At 43.5% G+C, this 19,576-nt stretch overlaps 1 protein-coding gene across 2 annotated transcripts in view; it reads left to right on the forward strand.

Moving 5' to 3' along the window:
* The window catches only part of slc7a6os (solute carrier family 7 member 6 opposite strand), a 73,988-nt gene that overhangs the window by 18,425 nt on the left and 35,987 nt on the right, over positions 1–19,576 (forward strand). The window contains exon 6 of one of the 2 annotated variants that reach the window (XM_068049684.1): positions 2–3,124. The exons of the other annotated variant lie outside the window; for it this stretch is intronic. The gene's annotated coding sequence lies outside the window, so the exon portion shown is untranslated. Of the gene's footprint in view, position 1; positions 3,125–19,576 lie in introns of those variants that run through there. 2 annotated transcript variants of the gene reach the window in all.

The following is a 19,576-nucleotide window of genomic DNA, read 5'->3' on the forward strand; positions in this document are numbered from 1 at the left end:
GGCCATAATATTTCCGATGGGTAAGAAAAGGATGCATTAAAATTTTGAGCTTGTTTCTCTATCGATGCACAATTTACATTTGATCAGAAACAGAGGACAATATTTGTGAAGGTGTTTATTTCTTAGTTTTTCTTAAGTACAAATGATTAAAACTCTTAAATAAAAATAAAAAATGTTAGAAATACTCAGCAGATCAGTTAACATCTGTGGAGACAGAAACAAAGTTAATATTTTAGGTCAATGACCTTTCATCAGAACTGGAATAAGTTGGCAGTGTAGCAGGTTTTAAAGTAGTACAGAGCCTGGCAGAGGAGGGAGAGGAAGTTGGAACAGCAGGGAAGATCAGTGAGATGGATGTCGGTGGGAGAAATTCAATGACAAAATGGATGATGGTGTTAGCCTCAAGGAGATGGTAATGAGACAGGTAAAGAAAGGAAAGATGAATCCGGAGGAGCTGTACATGGAAATAGGATAATCATTGCCAACAGCTGCTGTTGGGAAAAAATGGGGGCAGAGATTATGATCTGAAATTGTTGAACTCTGTGTTGCGTCCGGAAGGCTGTAAAGTGCCTAAATGAAAAATGAGGTGCTGTTCCTTGAGCTTGTGCTAAGCTTCATTTGGGATAGTGTAGGAGGCTGAGAACTAGTCAGAGCAGAGAATTTAAGTGACTGGAAGCTCGGGGTCATGCTTACAGACTGAACAGTAGGTGTTCCACAAAGTGTTCATCCAATCTGTGCCTGGTTTCCCTAATGTAGAGGAGACTGCAGCTTGAGTCACAAATACAATGTACTAAATTGAAAGAAGTACAAGTACATTGCTGTTTCAGCTGGAAGGAGTGTTTAGGACCCTGGATGGTGGGAAGGGAGGAGGTAAAAGGGCAGCTGTTGCATCTCCTGCGCTTGCACGGGAAGGGGAGGGGTTGGAGGTGATAGAAGAGTAGACCAGGGTTTTGGGATGGGAATGGTCTCTTCATGCTGAAAGTGGAGGAAAGGGGAAGGTTTTTTTTGGTGGGGACTTCATTCTGGAGCTTGTGAAAATGGTGGTGAATGATCTGTTGAATATGAAGGGTGGTGTGGTGGAAGGTGAAGATGAGGGACACCTAATCGCTGTTCTAGGAGTGGGGTAGGGAGGTTGGGAGGTAGGAAGGGCTGAGAGCAGAAGTGCAGGAAATGGGAGCATGCACGAGGCCTCTGCCAGGGGAAATCTCTGTTGAGGAAATAGGAAGTACTGGTATGGAAGGTGGTATCATTCGAACAGATGTGACAGAGAAACTGCGAGAATGGAATAGTCCTTGCAGGAGGTGGGACGTGAGGAAGTGTGGTCAAGGTAGCTGTGGGAGTCTGTGGGCTTATAGTAGATATTGGTGATGGCCTATTCCCAGAAATGGAGATAGAGAAGGTGAAGAAGGGACGAGTCGGAGATGGACAATGTGAAGACAAGGCAAGAGTGGAAATTGGCAGCAAAGTTGATTGAAATTTTCCAGTTTGGGGGCGAGAGCAGGAAACAGCAGCAATGTCATTGTATCAATTAAAAATTAACTTGTTGAATTTGAAAATATTCAAAGTTGATGGTGGCATTGAAATAATTTCTTGATACTACATCTGCCATCAACAGACGAATAACACTACTATGAACAGTAAATGTGTAGCAACTATCAAATACAGCAGGAACCCAGCGAGTATCGAAGTTATATATTTTTTACAGCACAGAAATAAGCCATACAGCCCAACAGATTAATTCCATTGTTTATGCTCCACAAGAACCACCTCTCACCCCTCCTCTTCTAACTATATCAACATATAGGAACATAAGAGCAGGAGTAGGCCATTTAGCCCATTGAGCCTGCCCCGCCATTCAATAAGATCATAGCTGATCATCCACCTTAGTGCCTTTTTCCCACACTATCTTCATATCCCCTTATGTCATTTGTATTTAGAAATCTGTCAATCTCTGCTTTAAACATACTCAATTACTGAGCGACCTCTCTGGGGTAGAGAATTCCAAAGATTCACAACCCTCTGAGTAAAGAAATTTCTCCATCTCTGTCCCAAGTGGCTTCCCCCTTATTTTGAAATTGTGTCCCCTGGTTCTAGACTCCCCAACTAATGGAAACATCTTAGCTGCATCTATTATCTACCCCTTTAAGTATTTTGTAGGTTTCAATGAGGTCACCCCTCATTCTTCTAAACTCTAGAGAATGCAGGCCCAGTTTCCCCAATCTCTCTTCATAGGACAGTCCCGCCATCCCAGGAACAAGTCTGGTGAATCTTCCTTGCACTCCCTCTTTTCAATAATCCCCTTCCTAAGGTAAGGGGACCAAAACTACACACCATACTCCAAGTGCGGTCTAACCAAGGTTCTATACAATTAAAGCAAGACTTCACTACTCCTGTACTCAAAGCCTTTATCGCAGGAGGATAACATATCATTAGTCTTCCTAATTGCTTGCTGCACCTGCATGTTATCTTTCGGTGACTTATTGACCAGGACAATCAGATCCTTTTGTACATCTACATGTTCTAATCTTACCATTTATGAAATACTCTGCACATCTGTTCATCCTACCAAAGTGGATAACTTCTCATTTTTCCACATTATATTCCATCTGCCACGTTCTTGCACACTCACTAAGTCTTTCCAAATCCTCCTGAAGCAACTTTGCATCTTCCTTACAACACATTCCCACCTCGTTTTGTGTCATCCGCGAACTTGGAAATACTACATTTGGTCCCCACATCCAAATCATTGATATATATTGTGAACAGCTGGGGCCCAAGTACTGATGTCTGCAGTGCCCCACTAGTCACAGCCTGCTGACGCGAGAATGACCCGTTTATTCCTACTCTCTGCTTTCTGCCTGTCAACCAATCCTTAATCCATGCCAGTATATTACCTCCTTTCCCATGTGCTTTAATTTTGCTAACCAACCTCCTGTGTGGCACTTTATCAAGCGCCTACTGAAAATCAAAGTATACCATGTCCACCGACACTCCTTTATCAATTCTGTTAGTAACATCCCCAAAGAAACTCCCAACAGATTCGTCAAATATGATTTCCCATTTATAAATCCATGTTGACTATGCCCAATCAGATCATTATTATCTAAGTGTTGATTTATCACATCCTTTAGAACAGATTCTAGCATTGTTCCAACGACTGATGTAAGGCTAACAGGTCTATAATTCCCTGGGGTTTTTTTTTCTCTCCCTCCCTTCTTAAATAGTGGGGTGATATTTGCGTTCTTCCAATCTGGAGGAACCGCTCCACAATCTATAGAATTTTGGAAGATTATCACCAATGTATCCACTATTTCCATAGCTACGTCTTTCAACACTCTAGCATGTACAATATCCCTGGGGACTTATCACCCTTCAGCCCCATTAATTTTCTAATACAACCTTCTTACTAATACTAATTTCCTTCAATTCCTCATTCCCCCTAATCCCTTGGATCTCTAATTGTGGGAGATTTCTTGTATCTTCCTCAGTTAAGACAGACACAAAGTAATTATTTAGCTTCTCTGCCATTTCTCTATTCTCCATTATAAATTCTCCTGACTGCCTGGAATGGACCCACATTTGTTTTAGCCAAATGTTTCCTTTTTATGTACCTATAGAAGCTTTTACAGTCCGTTCTTATATTTTTTGCTAGCTTACATTCAAATTCTATTCTCACTTTATCAGTTTCTTGTCCTCCTTTGCTGTACCCTATTATTTTTGCCGTCACCCTTTATCTAGCTTCCCCTTGACTGTATTTACACTATTCGCCTCAACTAATGTAGATCACAGCATATAAGTCGGCCTTGAGGTCTCCAAATATCGTTCCAAAAACGGAGTTCGACTTGTATGCTGAGTATGCCCAACAGCGTGGGTGGTCATTGTTTTGAAATGTAAAAAGAAATACTGGTAATTCACTAAATTAATATGGCACAGTTTATTAAATAAATTAATTCTACAAAGATGCTTTTAATCACAATCAAATTGTTTTAAAACCCGTTAAATTCATTGTCTTTGGCATCCAATGCAAAGAGTTGATCAAATTCATTCTGAGTCACTTTGGCAATGGCATCACTGTAAGGATCCCACTCTGGATCAGATGTGGCACTTTCAGTTTCATAATCACCCCTCCACAACAAATCGTCTTCCTCTTTATCCAGTGAATTGCAAATTCTGCATTTTTTTTGAACGATTTGACGACAGTTTGTGTACTAATAGCATCCCACGATTTGATGCTGAAACCACGCAAAACATCAAGCAGGGTAGCATGCATATTTCCACTCTTTTTGTAAAGTTATTTTCTCCGTTGACCATCCACCAATTCCATGCAGTGTAAACATGATCCTTGAATGGCTTGTTGAGGCAAATATCCAAATGTTGAACAGCGGACATTAGACCCCCACCCCTCCTGGTGTAACTGCAATGTGGGTGTTTTTACTTTGCAGGCACCTCTTGATCTCATTGGTTATATGGGATCTGAACATGTCCCACACTAATGAGTTGTATTCTTTACGTAGACCACCGGGACACCTACTCCACACGTTATCAGTCCATAACTTTACTCCATCCTCATCCATCCAACTTTTGCCATGGACGTTTTACATTTGAAAATTACCATAGGTTTTCATTCCGTTCCTTCGGCCATGAAGGCTAGTACCACCACGAATCTTGTCTTCAAATGTCCTGTAGTTTTCACCAGAACTGTTTTTGAAACTTTCCACTCCACAGTTCAGTTGCTGGGTATATTTAAATTTGTGGGTGGTTATGCCACATTGACAAAATGGATGAATGAGTACTTGTGTTTTAGCTGTTCTCTGATGATGAATTGCTGGAAACTGGTAATTTTGGTATCGAGATCTTTTGATAATCTCTGAACAATCTCGATCTTCTGCAACATTAGACATTTTCATTCCATAAAGTGGCTACACTAACTAGCTGTTGCTCTGAAATCTTTGCTGGACTCAGGGTTTGATTTAGCTCACTTAAAGTGCGTATATACACATTGCATTTCTGGTGGCGATGTGACCATTCTGATGATTTTTGAGGACCCATTCTGAGACCTGCTTCTCACGATCGGGCTGGTGACCGGTCCCTGTTTTCATGTCGCATTTGATCTTGGGCATCATCTTTAGGGCGGATTCCTCCTTCCATTCTCGCACTAAAACTGAATTCTCTCGCTGCTGCAAAGGTATTTGACGAGTTAGCAAATGTTATGACTTTTAGCTTGGAACCAGTTTCATACTTCATTCGTTTCACTGGAGGACCCATTTCTGTTTGTTGGTCGTCATGTGGGTTCTGATCTGTGTGGGTGTGTCTTAAACTTCCACACATCTTCGCAACACTACCTGCATCGCCTGCTGGATCCCTTGCGCCCAGTTATAAGTAAAGCATGCGTTTGTGGGGCGAAAAATTGAGGCTGACTACTAATGTGAGTATAGCATATTGTGGCTGGGGGGTGGGGAGAGAGGGATCCACATATACGCCGAGTATATGCAATAACATGATTTTTGGGGCCAGAAAAATGGGGTCTCTTATACATTGCAATCTACGATACCTCCTGTGGTAGCAAGTTCCACATTCTAAATAAATGCAAAATACTGCGGATGCTTCAACAAAGTGCTGGAAATACTCAGCAGGTCTGGCAGCAGCTGTGGAGAGAGAAGCAGAGTTAATGTTTCAGGTCTGTGACCTTTCATTAGAACAGTTCTGATGAAAGGTCACAGGCCTGAAATGTTAACTCTGCTTATCTCTCCACAGATGCTGCTAGACCTGCTGAGTATTTCCAACTGTCTGTTTTTATTCCACATTCTAAATACTCTGGGTAAAGAAGTTTCTCCTGAATTTTCTAATTGATTTATTAGTGACTGTTATATTTATGGCCCCTAGTTCTGGCCTCACTTTCAAGTGGAAATATCTTCTGGCTATCTATGTTATCGAACCCTTTCAAAATCTTGAAGACCTCTGTCAGGTTACCTCTTAGCTTTTTTTCTAGAGAAAAGAGCCCCAGCGTTTTCAATCTTTCTTAATGGGTATGACCTCTCAATTCTGGTATCATTCCAAGAAATCTTTTTGCACCTTCTCCTGTGCCTCTATATCCTTTTTACACTAAGGAGACCAGAACTGGTCATAGTACTCCAAGGTTCTGTACAAGTTTAGCATATCTTCTCTGCTTTTTAATTCTATCCGTCTAGAAATGAATCCCAGTGTTTTTTTTTACAGGGCATCTGCATCACTACTTTTAATGATTTGGGTATCTGTACTCCCAAATCTCTCCATTCCTTTACCAAATGTAGGCAATTTTCCAAGGAGTATCAGACCTCTTTATTCTTCCTACCAAAATGTATTACCCCTTACTTTATTCAGGGGAAGTGGTTGTTGCTGGCTGGGCCAGAATTTATTACCCATCCCTAATTACCCTTGAGAAGGTGGTGGTGAGCCGCCTTCTTGAAGTCTTTGGGATGTAGGTATACCAACAGTGATGTTAGGAAGGGAGTTCCAGGATTTTGACCCAGCGATAATGCAGCAACGGTGATATAGTTTCAAGTCAGGATGGTGTGTGGCTTGGAGGGGAACTTATAGGTGGCAGAGTTTCCATGCATCTGCTGCCCTTGTCCTTCTAGGTGCTAGAGGTCGTGGATTTGGAAGGTGCTTTCGAAGGAACTGTGGTGAGTTGCTGCAGTGCATCTTGTAGATGGTACATACTGCTGTGCGTCGGGGAGATGGTTAGCTTCTCTCTTGTTTGAGATGGTCATTGCCTGGCACTTGTGTGGCATGGATGTTACTTGCCACTTATGTTGTCCAGGTGTTACTGCATATGGACAGGGGCTGCTTCAATATCTGATGAGACGTGAATGGTGCTGAACATTGTGCAAGCATCAATGAACAACTCCACTTCTGACCTTATGATTGAAGGAAAGTCATTAATGAAACAGCTGAAGATGGTTTGGTCTAGGACACTACCCTGAGGAACTCCTGCAGTGATGTCCTGGGACTGAGATGATTGATCTCCTACAGCCACAACCATCTTCCTTTGTGCTAAGTATGACTCCAACCAGCAGAGAGTTTTCCCCCCGATTCCCATTGACTCCAGTTTTGCTAGGGCTCCTTGATGCCATACTTGGTCAAATATTGCCTTGATGTCAAGGGCAGTCACTCTCACCCCACTTACTGATAATGAAGTTCATTTTGCAAGTTTGTTAATGTCTTCCTGTATTTTGTCCTAGTCTTCTATATTAACTACACCACTGCAGCCCAACCCTATGGGTGTCATCTACAAATTTTGAAACTGTACTTCCCGTTCCCGTATGCAAATCCTTTATGTATATGTTGAACAACATTGCTCCCAGCACTGATCCTTGTGGAACACCATTTCCCACCATTTGTCATTCTCAGTGCGGAGTGTCACCTGACAATGCAGAGCATGTACAGAGCAATTGACGATGTCATCAGTGTATCTGAACATTTGCTAGCTTGCCCGTATGGGTCTGTGCGTGTACTCATCAACGTCACCATGTAATTGACGCCACAGTGTTGCTTCATCCCTCAATGGCTGCGATCGATACTCCATGCCAACAGCATCCCGCTTCACCACCACCACCCCGCAATCGGAGCCTCAATCGCCACTTCTCTTCCCTGCTCCCCACAGCTATTCTCTCCTGCTCGCCACTCTGTTCCACTACTCCCGACTCTTAGCCACTCCATCCCACTGCTTGCTTCCTGCCTCACTGCTAGCACCCTGCCCGCCACCCCCCTCGCCCCCCCACTGCTTCTCGGGGCCGCAAGACGAAAGGAAAGTTGATGGAGTGGTAAGAAGGCGGGTGTGGGAGGGAGTGGGGAAGAGAAGCGATGATCGCGGAAGGGAGCAGGAAACTGAATATGACAATTGAGGCAGCGATTGCTGGAGAGAGTGAGGAACAGAAGTGGCAATCGTGAGAGGGAGCAGGGTACCGTTGCGGGGGTGTGGAGGTGATGATCACGGCCATTGAGCGGTGTTTGGGTTCAATTTGTTACTTTGTGTCAAATTGAGCAGCACCGTTTTCATTACTGGCAGCTGCCTGAGACGTCACAGACAGTGACGTTTCAGTCAATGAGGCTGCATTTGTGCATGTGCCAGTTCTGTGCCACCTAGTGATTTGCATTGTCATCAAATGCAGCTTTCTCAGTAAATATCTTTAACAAAAGAAAAATACTGTAGGTACTGGAAATTTGAAATAAAAACAAAAGTGTGGGAAATGCTCCAGTCACGCTGCATCTGTGGGGAGAGAAACTGAGTTAATGTTTCAGGTCGATGACCTTTCACTGGGAAAACTGGGTTTTAAGCAAGTGAAAGGTGGGAGAGTGGGGAAATAAAACAAGGGAAGGTCTGTGATAGGGTGGCAGACAGGAGTGATTAAATGACAGAGTTGGTGGTGCAAGGCCAGAGGGAATGGTAATGGGGCAAGTAAAGAAACAAAAGATGTGTCGAGAAGAAATGTGAATGGCAAAATGATGAACAGCTGCCACCCGAAAGCCAAAACAAGAGAAAAATGAGACTAAACCCGAAACTGCAAAGAAAAAAGAAAGAAAATGGAGGCATAGTTTATTATCTGAAATTGTTGAATTCAATGTTGAGTCTGGAAGGCGATAAAGTGCCCATTTGAAAGATGAGGTGTTGTTCCTGGGGCTTACTTTGAGCTTCATTGGAACACTGCAGAAGGCTGAGGATAGAGAGGTCAGCATGAGAGCAAGGTGGAGAATTAAAATACCAGGCGACCAGAAGCTCAGGGTGACGCTTGTGGACTGAATGGAGGTGCATCGTAAAGTGGTCATCCAATCTGCATTTGTTCTCCCCAGTGTAAAGCAGACTGAATTGTGAGCAGTGAATACAGTATACCAAATTGAAAAAAGTACATGTAAATCACTGTTTAACCTGGAAGGTGTGCTTGTGATCTTGCATGGGAAGAAGAGAGGAGGTAAAAGGGGTAGGTTTTGCATCTCCTGCACTTACATGGAAAGGTGCCATGGGAAGGGGAAAGGCTGTTTGAGGAATGGACCAGGGTATTGGGGAGGGAATAGTCTCTTTGGAATGCTGAAAGGGGAGGGGATAATATGTTTGGTGGCGGAGGATGATCTGTTGAATACGGAGGCTGGTGGGTGGAAGGTGAAGACATGGGGAACCTTACCATGGTTCTAGGAGGGAGGGGAAGGGGTGAGAGCAGAAATGTGGGAAATGGGACGGACCTGGTGGAGGGCCCCGTCAACTACTGTGTGGGCTAATACTCGGTTGAGGAAAAAGGAAGACGTATCTGAAGCGCTGGTATGGAAAGTTGCAACATCAGAACAGGTGTGACAGAAACTCGGAGAATGGAATGGAGTCCTTATAGGAAGTGGGGTGTGAGGAAGTGTAGATGAGGTAGTTATGGGAATTCTTGAGTTTATCGTGAGTATTTGTTCGCCTATCCTCGGCGATGGAGGCATAGAAGTCAAGGAAGGGAAGGGTATTGATGGACCATGTGCAAATGAGAGGAGGGTGGAAATTGAAAGTTGATGAATTCTTCCAGTTCAGAGCAAAAGCAGATAACGCCATCAATGCAGTCATGTTTACACTATCTTTAGCCTGTACTTTCAGTTTTCTGTTTTGAAGCCAGCCTGCAATCCATTCTGTTACTTGTCCCCTGACTCCGCATGTTCTGACCTCAGTAATGCGTCTGCTATCTGGTACCTTATCAAAAGGCTTTTTGAAAATCCAAATATGTTGCGTTTACTGCATAAAGGGCAGGCCGTGGCGTAGTGGTATTGTCACTGGACTAGTAACCCAGAGACCCAGGGTGTCACTCTGGGGACATGGGTTTGAATCCCACCACAGCAGAAGGTGGAATTTGAATTCAATTAATAAAAAATCTGGAATTAAAAAAAAAAGCTAGTCTAATGATGGCCATGAAACCATTGTCGATTGTTGTAAAAACCCATCTGGTTCACGAATGTCCTTTAGGGAAGGAAATCTGCTGTCCTTACCTGGTCTGGCCTACATGAGACTCCAGACCCACAGCAATGTGGTTGACTCTTACACGAAATGGTCTAGCAAGCCACTCAGTTGTATCTAACCGCTGCAAAGTCAATAAAAAGGAATGAAACCGGACGGACCACCCATCATCGATCTAGGCACCGGAAATGACTACGGCAAACCCAGCCCTGTCAACCCTGCAAAGTCCTCCTTGCTGACATCTGGGGGCTTGTGCCAAAGTTGGGAGAGCTGTCCCACAGACTAGAATCACAGAATAATACAGTGCAGAAGAGGCCCTTCGGCCCTTCGAGTTTGCACTGATGCATTAAAGACACCTGACCTGTCTACCTAATCCCATTTGCCAGCACTTGGCCCATAGCCTTGAATGTTATGACGTGTCAAGTGCTCATCCAAGTACTTTTTAAAGGATGTGAGGCAACCCGCCTCTACCACCCTCCCAGGCAGTGCATTCCAGACCGTCGCCACCCTCTGGGTAAAAAAGTTCTTCCTCAAATCCCCCTTAAACCTCCTGCCGCTCACCTTAAACTTGTGTCCCCTAGTAACTGACCCTTCAACTAAGGGGAACAGCTGCTCCCTATCCACCCAGCCCATGCCCCTCATAATCTTGTACATCTCAATCAGGTCACCCCTCAGTCTTCTCTGCTCCAGCAAAAACAACCCAAACTAGTCAAGCAACAGCCTGACATAGTCATACTCACGGAATCATACCTTGCAGACAATGTCCCAGACACTGCAATCACTATCCCCGGGTATGTCCTGTCCCATCGGCAGGACAGACCCACCAGAGGTGATGGCACAGTGGTATACAGTAGGGAGGGAGTTGCACTGGGAGTCCTCAACATTGACTCTGGACCCCATGAAGTCTCATGGCATCAGGTCAAATATGGGCAAGGTAACCTCCTACTGATTACCACCTACTGCTCTCCCTCAGCCGATGAGTCAGTACTCCTCCATGTTGAACAGCAGTTGGAGGAAGCACTGAGGGTGGCAAGGGCGTAGAATGCACTCTGGGTGGGGGACTTCAATGTCCATCACCAAGAGTGGCTTGGTAGCACCACTACTGACCGAGCTGGCTGAGTCTTAAAGGACATAGTTGTGAGACTGGGTATGTGGCAGGTGGTGAGGGAACCAACAAGAGGGAAAAACATACTTGACCTCGTCCTCACTATTCTGCCTGCTGCAGATGCATCTGTCCATGACCGTATTGGTAGGAGTGACTACCGCACAGTTCTTGTGGAGACAAAGTCCCACCTTCACATTGAGGATACTGTCCATCGTGTTGTGTGGCACTACCACCGTGCTAAATGGGATAGATTTCGAACATATCTAGTAATGCAAAACTGGGCATCCATGAGGCGCTGTGGGCCATCAGCAGCAGCAGCAGAATTGTACTCAACCACAATCTGTGACCTCATTGGCCGACATGTCCCCAACTCTACCATTACCATCAAGCCAGGAGACCAACCCTGGTTCAATGAAGAGTGCAGGAGGGCATGCCAGGAGCAGCATCAGGCATATCTCAAAATGAGGTGTCAACCTGGTGAAGCTACAACAGAGGACGATCTGCGTGCCAAACTGCGTAAGCAGCATGCGATAGAGCTAAGCGATCCCATTACCAACGGATCAGATCTAAGCTCTGCAGTCCTGCCAGATCCAGCCGTGAATGTTGGTGGACAATTAAACAACTTACTGGAGGAGGTGGTTCCACAATTATCTCCATCCTCAATGATGGGGGAGCCCAGCACATTAGTGTGAAAGATAAGGCTGAAGCATTTGCAACAATCTTCAGCCAGAAGTGCCGAGTTGATGATCCATCTCAGCCTCCTCCTGACGTCCCCAGCATCGCGATGCCAGACTTCAGCCAATTCGATTCACTCCACGTGATATCAAGAAACGACTGAAGGCACTGGATACTGCAAAGGCTATGGGCCCTGACAATATTCCAGCAATAGTATTGAAGACCTGTGCTCCAGAACTTACTGTGCCCCTAGCCAAGCTGTTCCAGTACAGCTACAACACTGGCATCTACCCAGCAATGTGATAAATTTCCCAGGTATGTTCTGTACACAAAAAGCAGGACAAGTCCAACCTGGCCAATTACCGCTTCATCAGTCTACTCTCAATCATCAGTAAAGTGATGGAAGGTGTCATCAAGTGGCACTTGCTTAGCAATAACCTGCTCAATGATGCTCAGTTTGGGTTCCGCCAGGGTCACTCAGCTCCTGACCTCATTACAGCCTTGGTTCAAACATGGACAAAAGAGCTGAACTCAAGAGGTGAGGTGAGAGTGACTGCCCTTGACATCAAGGCAGCATTTGACGGAGTATAGCATCAAGGAGCCCTAGCAAAACTGGGGTCAATGGGAATTGGGGAAAACTCTCTGCTGGTTGGAGTCATACCTAATGCAAAGAAAGATGGTTGTTGTTGCTGGAGGTCAATCATCTGAGTTCCAGGACATCACTGCAGGAGTTCCTCAGGGTATTGTCCGAGGCCCAACCATCTTCAGTTGCTTCATCAATGACCTTCCTTCAATCATTAGGTCAGAAGTGGGGATGTTCGCTGATTGCACAATATTCGGCATCATTTGCGACTCCTCAGATACCGAAGCAGTCCATGTAGAAATGCAGCAAGACCTGGACAATATCCAGGCTTGGGCTGATAAGTGGCAAGTAACATTTGCACCACACAAGTACCAGGCAATGACCATCTCCAACAAGAGAGGATCTAATCATCTTCCCCTTGACATTCAATGGCATTATCATCGCTGAATTCCCCACTATCAACATCCTGGGAGTTACCATTGACCAGAAACTGAACTGGAGTAGCCATATAAATACCGTGGCTACAAGAGCAGGTCAGAGGCTAGGAATCCTGCAGCGAGTAACTCACCTCCTGACTCCCCAAAGCTTATCCACAAGGCACAAGTCAGGAGTGTGATGGAATACTCTCCACTTGTCTGGATGGGTGCAGCTCCAACAGCACTCAAGAAGCTCGACACCATCCAGGACAAAGCAGCCTGCTTGATTGGCACCCCATCTACAAACATTCACTACCTCCACCACCGGCGCACAGTGACAGCAGTGTGTACCATCTGCAAGATGCACTGCAGCAACAAACCAAGGCTCCTTAGCACCTTCCAAATCCGCAACCTCTCCCAACTCGAAGGACAAGGGCAGCAAATGCATGGGAACACCACCACCTGCAAGTCCCCTCCAAGTCGCACACCATCTTGACTTGGAACTAGGTTGTCATTCCTTCACTGTCGCTGGGTCAAAATCCTGGAACTCCCTTCTTAACAGCACTGTGGGTGTACCTACCCCACATCGCTTGCAGCAGTTCAAGGCAGCACACCACCACCTTCTCAAGGACAATTATGTATGGGCAATAAATGCTGGCCTAGCCAACCACGCCCACATCCCATATTTACCCTTTCTGTTCCTTCTTCAAAGAATGACTTTCCCTTTTGGAGTCAGTGCTGACTACTCTTCACTAAAATAGATGTTTTTCTGTTACATCTTTGAATAAGAATTCCATTAATTTTCCAACCACCGATGTTGCACTAATCATTTGTAGTTGCCTGGGCTTGTTCCTTCTCCCTTTTTATATACAAAAATGCTATCGGCTGTCTGCCAGTCCTCTGGTAGTATTCCCTTTTCTAATTAATTTTGATTTGTATGTAATAGGAAGATAGGAACAGGAGTAGGCCATTCAGCCCCTCGAGCCTGTCCCGCCATTCAATGAGATCATGGCTGATCCGCAGCCTAACTCCATATGGGCCTTTGGCCCATCTCTCTTAATATCTTTGCTTAACAAAAATCTATCTATCTCAGATTTAAAATTAACAACTGTTCTAGCTTCAACTGCTGTTTGTGGGAGAGAGTTCCAAACCTCTCCCACCCTTTGCGTGAAGAAGTGCTTCCTAACATCTCTCCTGAACAGTCTGCTCCTAATTTGTAGACTATGCCCGCTAGCTTTAGAATCTCCAACCAGTGGAAATAGTTTATCTTTATCTAGCCTGTCTTTTCCTGTAAATATCTTGAAGACTTCAATCAGATCACTCCTTAACCTTCTAAATTCTAGCGAAAACAGGCCTAATTTGTGTAATCTCTCCTCGTAACTTAACCCCTGTAGTCCAGGTATCATTCTTGTAAACCTACGTTGCACTCCCTCCAAGGCCAATATATTCTTCCTAAGATGTGGTGCCCAGAACTGCTCACAGTACTCCAAGTGGGGTCTAACCAGGGTTTTGTACAGCTGCAGCATAACCTCCTTGTCTTTATACTCCAATCCTCTAGATATAAAGGCTAGCATTCCATTAGCCTTTTTGATTATTTTCTGCACTTGCTCGTGGCATTTTAAAGATCCATGCACCTGAACCCCCAAGTCTCTTTGGACATCCACTGTACTTAACCTCTTCCCATTTAGAAAGTACTCTGCTCTATCCTTTTTTGGTCCAAAATGGATAACCTCACACTTGCCCGCACTGAAATTTACCTGCCACAGTTTTGCCCACTCACCTAGTCTGTCAATATCTCTTTGCAATTTTATGCTATCATCTAGACTGTCTATGATGCCGCCTAACTTTGTATCATCAGCAAATTTGGATATATGACTTACTATGCCATCATCCAAGTCGTTAATAAATAATGTGAATAATTGAGGCCCCAACACAGAACCCTGCGGGACACCACTAGTCACATCCTGCCAATTGGAGTACTTACCTATTATCCCCCACTCTCTCCACTCTCTGTCGCCTACCACTCAAGCAACTTTCTAACCATGTCAATAATTTGCCCTCATCTCCATGGGCTTCGACCTTAGTTAACAGTCTCTTATGTGGGACTTTATCAAATGCCTTCTGGGAGTCCATATAGATAACATCCATAGACATTCCCCCGTCCACTACCTTAGTCACCTCTTCAAAAAATTCAATGAGATTTGTCAGGCATGACCTTCCCGTCATGAATCCATGCTGGCTGTCCCCGATTAACTGAAATTTTTCTAGGTGTTCGGTCACCCTATCCTTGATTATAGACTCCAGCAACTTCCCCACCTCAGACGTCGGGCTAACTGGTCTGTGATTTCCTTGGTTCCCCCTTTCACCCTTCTTAAAAAGTGGAGTGACATGTGCAAGTTTGCAATCCAGAGGGACCACTCCTGAATCTAGGGAACTCTGAAAAACTATAGTTAGGGCATCTACAATGTGCTCCCCTACTTCCTTTAACACCCTCAATGGAAACCGTCAGGTCCTGGGGATTTCTCACTCTTTAGTTCCATTAATTTCCTTGTTACTGATGTTTTACTTACGTTAATTGTATTAAGTCCCTGTCCCCTATCGGCTATTAATTTTTTCGGGACTTCAGCAAGTTATCCTCCTTTTCAATTGTAAATACTGAGGCAAAGTAATTGTTCAACATGTCTGCCATTTCCCCATTATCAATGACAATATCTCCATTTTCAGCTTTTAGTGGGCCTACATAGCTCTTGATCACCCGCTTTCCCTTTATGTAACTATAAAATTTCTTTTTATTGATTTTGATGTCCCTTGCAAGTTTCCTTTCATAATCTCTTTTAGTAGCTCTTATGAGCTGCTTTGTGATCCTTTGCTGGTTTTTGTAACGATCCCATTCGGCTGGATTTGTGCTGTGTTTTGCATTTTTGTAAGCCATTTCTTTTTGTTTTATGCTATCCCTAATCTCTTTAGTTGTCCATGGTGTTTTTCCTCTCGGGTATATACTTGCTCTGTATTTTGTTAAATGTTTCTTTAAATATTCTCCACTGTTCTTCAGTCGTTTGACCCATTACCCAGTTTACTGTGGACAGTCTCTGTCTCATTCCAGTAAAGTCAGCCTTACCCAAGTCTAAAATTCTAGTAGCTGATTCGTGCTTTTCACTTTCAAACGCTACCTTGAATTTGATCACGTTGTGATCACTATTTGATAAACGTTCACGCACAGTTAGGCTACTAATTAAATTTGGCTCATTACTCATAACTAAATCTAATATTGACTGTCCCCTTGTTATATCCAGGACATATTGCTGTAGGAAACTATCCCTGACACATTCCAGAAATTCACTACCTTTCTGACAGGTACTAGTCTGCTCTCCCAATCGATGTGTAAGTTAAAATCCCCCATTAATACTACTCTGCCTTTGTTACACACTTGCCTAATTTGTGCATTTATACAATCTAACACCTCAGAACTGCTCCCGGGGGTCTCTGCACAACACCAATTACAGTTTTAGATCCATTTTTGTTCCTCAATTCCACCCATAAGGTTTCCACTGGATGCTTTCCCCCTCATTATATCCTCCCTCACCAATGAGGTGATATTATTTCTAATCAGTAAGGCTACTCCACCCCCTCTGCCATTTTCCCTGTCCCTCCTGTAAACTTTATAACCAGGTATATTTAGTTCCCAGTCCCGACCATCCTGCAGCCACGTCTCCGCAATGGCCACCACATCATAATCTTCCATTTGAATTTGCGCCTGCAGTTCATCTAATTCATTTCTTACACTCTGAGCATTTGTATATAGAACTCTTATTTGGGCTATACCCCCTAACCTGTCCCTCAGCACTGATGCTTTATTCGCCTGTTTGTTATCTCTCTCTCCTGGTTTAACCAGTAAACTTCTTGCAGTTTGGTAACAATCAGCCTCACCACTAACCTGCACTCCTACCTTCTCCTTTAACTTCCTGTTTTTCCATGCAACTGAACCCTTCCCCCCGCCCCACTATTCAGTTTAAAGCCCTATAATAGTCCTTCTGCTGTCTCTTCGCCAACTTCTTTCAGTATGTGTGGATGCAATCCATCTGGAACAGGAATTTTATCCGCTCTAAATTTGATTAGCTGAGCAATTATCACCCCTATCTCAAATCTCTTTATGTCCTTTTTACTTTCTTCTAATGTCATGTCCACCATATTCGTTTCCCTGGTAAGTACAGAAGCAAAGTAATTGTTTAAAATTTCTGCCATTTCGCTGTCATTGCCTGCGACTTTATCATGTGTATTTCTTAGTCCTATCCCTATTCTAATTTTTCTTTTGTCATTTATGTGTCTGTAAAATACTTTATTTTTATATTCCTTGATAATTTCATAGTTCCTCTTTGCCTTCCTAATTGGTTTTGACTTTCTTAACTGTTCATAGGAAGATAGGAGCAGGAGTAGGCCATTCAGCCCATCGGGCCTACCCCGCCATTCAGTACGATCATGGCTGATCATCCGCTTCAATGCCTTTTTCCCACACTATCCTCATATCCCCTTATGTCATTTGTATTTCGAAATCTGTCAATCTCTGCTTTAAACATACTCAATGACTGAGCTTCCACAGCCTCTAGGGTCAGAATTCCAAAGATTCACAACCCTCTGAGTAAAGAAATTCTCCTCATCTCTGTCCCAAGTGGCTTCCCCCTCATTTTGAAATTGTGTCCCCTGGTTGTGGACTCCCCAACCAGGGGAAACATCTTAGCTGCATCTACCCTGTCTATCCCTTTAAGTATTTTGTAGGTTTCAATGCGATCACCTCTCATTCTTCGAAACCCCAGAGAATACATGCCCAGTTTCCCCAATCTCTCTTGATAGGACAGTCCCGCCATCCTAGGAACAAGTCTGGTGAATCTTCTTTGCACTCCCTCTACGGCAATAATAACCTTCCTAAGGTAAGGGGACCAAAACGGCACACAGTACTCCAAGTGCGGTCTAACCATGGTTCAATACAATTGAAGCAAGACCTCGCTACTCCTGTACTCACATCCTCTTGTGATGAAGGCTAACATACTATTGGACTTCCTATTGCTTGCTGCACGGACATGTTCTCTTTCAATGACTTATTGATAAGGACACCCAGGTCCCTTTGTACATCCGCATTTTCTAATCTCTTACCATTTAAGAAATGTTTTCCACATTATATTCCATCTGCCACATTCTTGCCCACTCACTAAGTCTGTCGAAATCCCCTTGAAGCTGCGTTGCATCTTCCTCACAACACACGTTCCCACCTAGTTTTGTGTCATCCGCGAACTTGGAAATGTTACATTTGGTCCCCATATCCAAATGATTGATATATATTGTGAACAGCTGGGGCCCAAGCACTGATTCCTGCGGTACCCCACTAGTCACAACCTGCCAACGTGAGAATGACCCGTTTATTCCTACTCTCTGCTTTTTACCTGTTAACCAATCCTTAATCCATGCCAGTATATTACCTCCTTTCCCATGTGGTTTAATTTTGCCACCAACCACATGTGGGGGACTTTTATCAAAAGCCTTCTGAAAATCCAAGTATACCCTTTTATCAATTCTGTTAGTATCATAATCCCCTTTATTATCCTCTCCTGACTTGTCTATGTACTTAGTGTATGCCTTTCTCTTTAAGTTTCAATTTTACCTTTTCTTCGACTTTAATCCACCCATGGTGTGTCATTACTGGCTAGTTTGTCCTTGCATTTTAGTAGGATATATTTGTCTTTTCCACTGCTGTTCTGTTTCTTTGTCAGTAATTTTTTCCCCAATATTAAATAGTCCCTAGTTCTATTCTCTTCTTAAAATCATATTTTTTCCAATTGTCTTAATTAATTCACTCTTTGTCTATCCTATATTTTTCTCAGTTATCTTCAACCTTATTATGTCGTGATCGCTGTTGCATAGATATTCCTCTCCCTGATAAAAACAGAAAATGCTGGAAATACTCAGGTTACTGCTCTCATCTGTTCTGATTAATTTCCCATTAGAAGATAGTAGTGCTCCCTCTCGAACTTTATACATATTGTATGAAAAAGAAGTCTTGAACAGACTCAAACTCAATTCCATGTCCCCATTTTGTGCTGACTCTTGCCATTTTATTTTGGGGTAAGTTAAAGTTTCCTATGATTATTATTCTATGTCCTTTATACTTATTTCACATTTTTGCTTACATATTTTTCCTCCACTTTCTTCCACTATTAGGTGGTCTATAGTATATCCCTATTAGAGTGATTAATCCCTCGTCTTTCATTTCAATCCATATGGATTCTGTTTCTAACCTTATACCCCTTTTATCTGCTGCCATTATGTTATCTCTGATTAGTACAGGTATTCCACCCCGCTTTCTTCCTCCATTATCCTTTCTGATTGTCATAACCTGCAATATTTAGTTGCCAGTCCTGTTCTTTATGCAGCCAAGTTTCAGTTATTCCCACTACATTTGGTTCCTTGCTGTGGATCATTGCCTCCAATTTCTCCCATTTTATTTAGGATGCTGTGTACATTGCTGCACGGGCAGTTTAATTTATCTTTAGTAATTATTCATTTTATTTTTATCTGTCCTTTTTATACTTTTGTTTTATAACTGTATTTGTTCCCTGACTGTCGATGTTACCCTTGTACCTTACCTTGGTCTGATACTCAGAAGAATGAATTTGACCATAAGTTAGCAATGTTAGAGAAGAAAAAACAATTGTCGATATGATACAGTAAAATAAAGGGCAGGAAAGTATTTTAAATCTAGTCTCCAGAAGATTGCAGAGGGGATATTTTTAGAAGTTTGGGAGTGACCTCATATGCATATGAATATCAATTACCTGACCTTTTCATGT

This window comes from Heterodontus francisci, chromosome 17, assembly GCF_036365525.1.
Source record: "Heterodontus francisci isolate sHetFra1 chromosome 17, sHetFra1.hap1, whole genome shotgun sequence".
Classification (NCBI taxonomy): Eukaryota; Metazoa; Chordata; class Chondrichthyes; order Heterodontiformes; family Heterodontidae; genus Heterodontus; species Heterodontus francisci.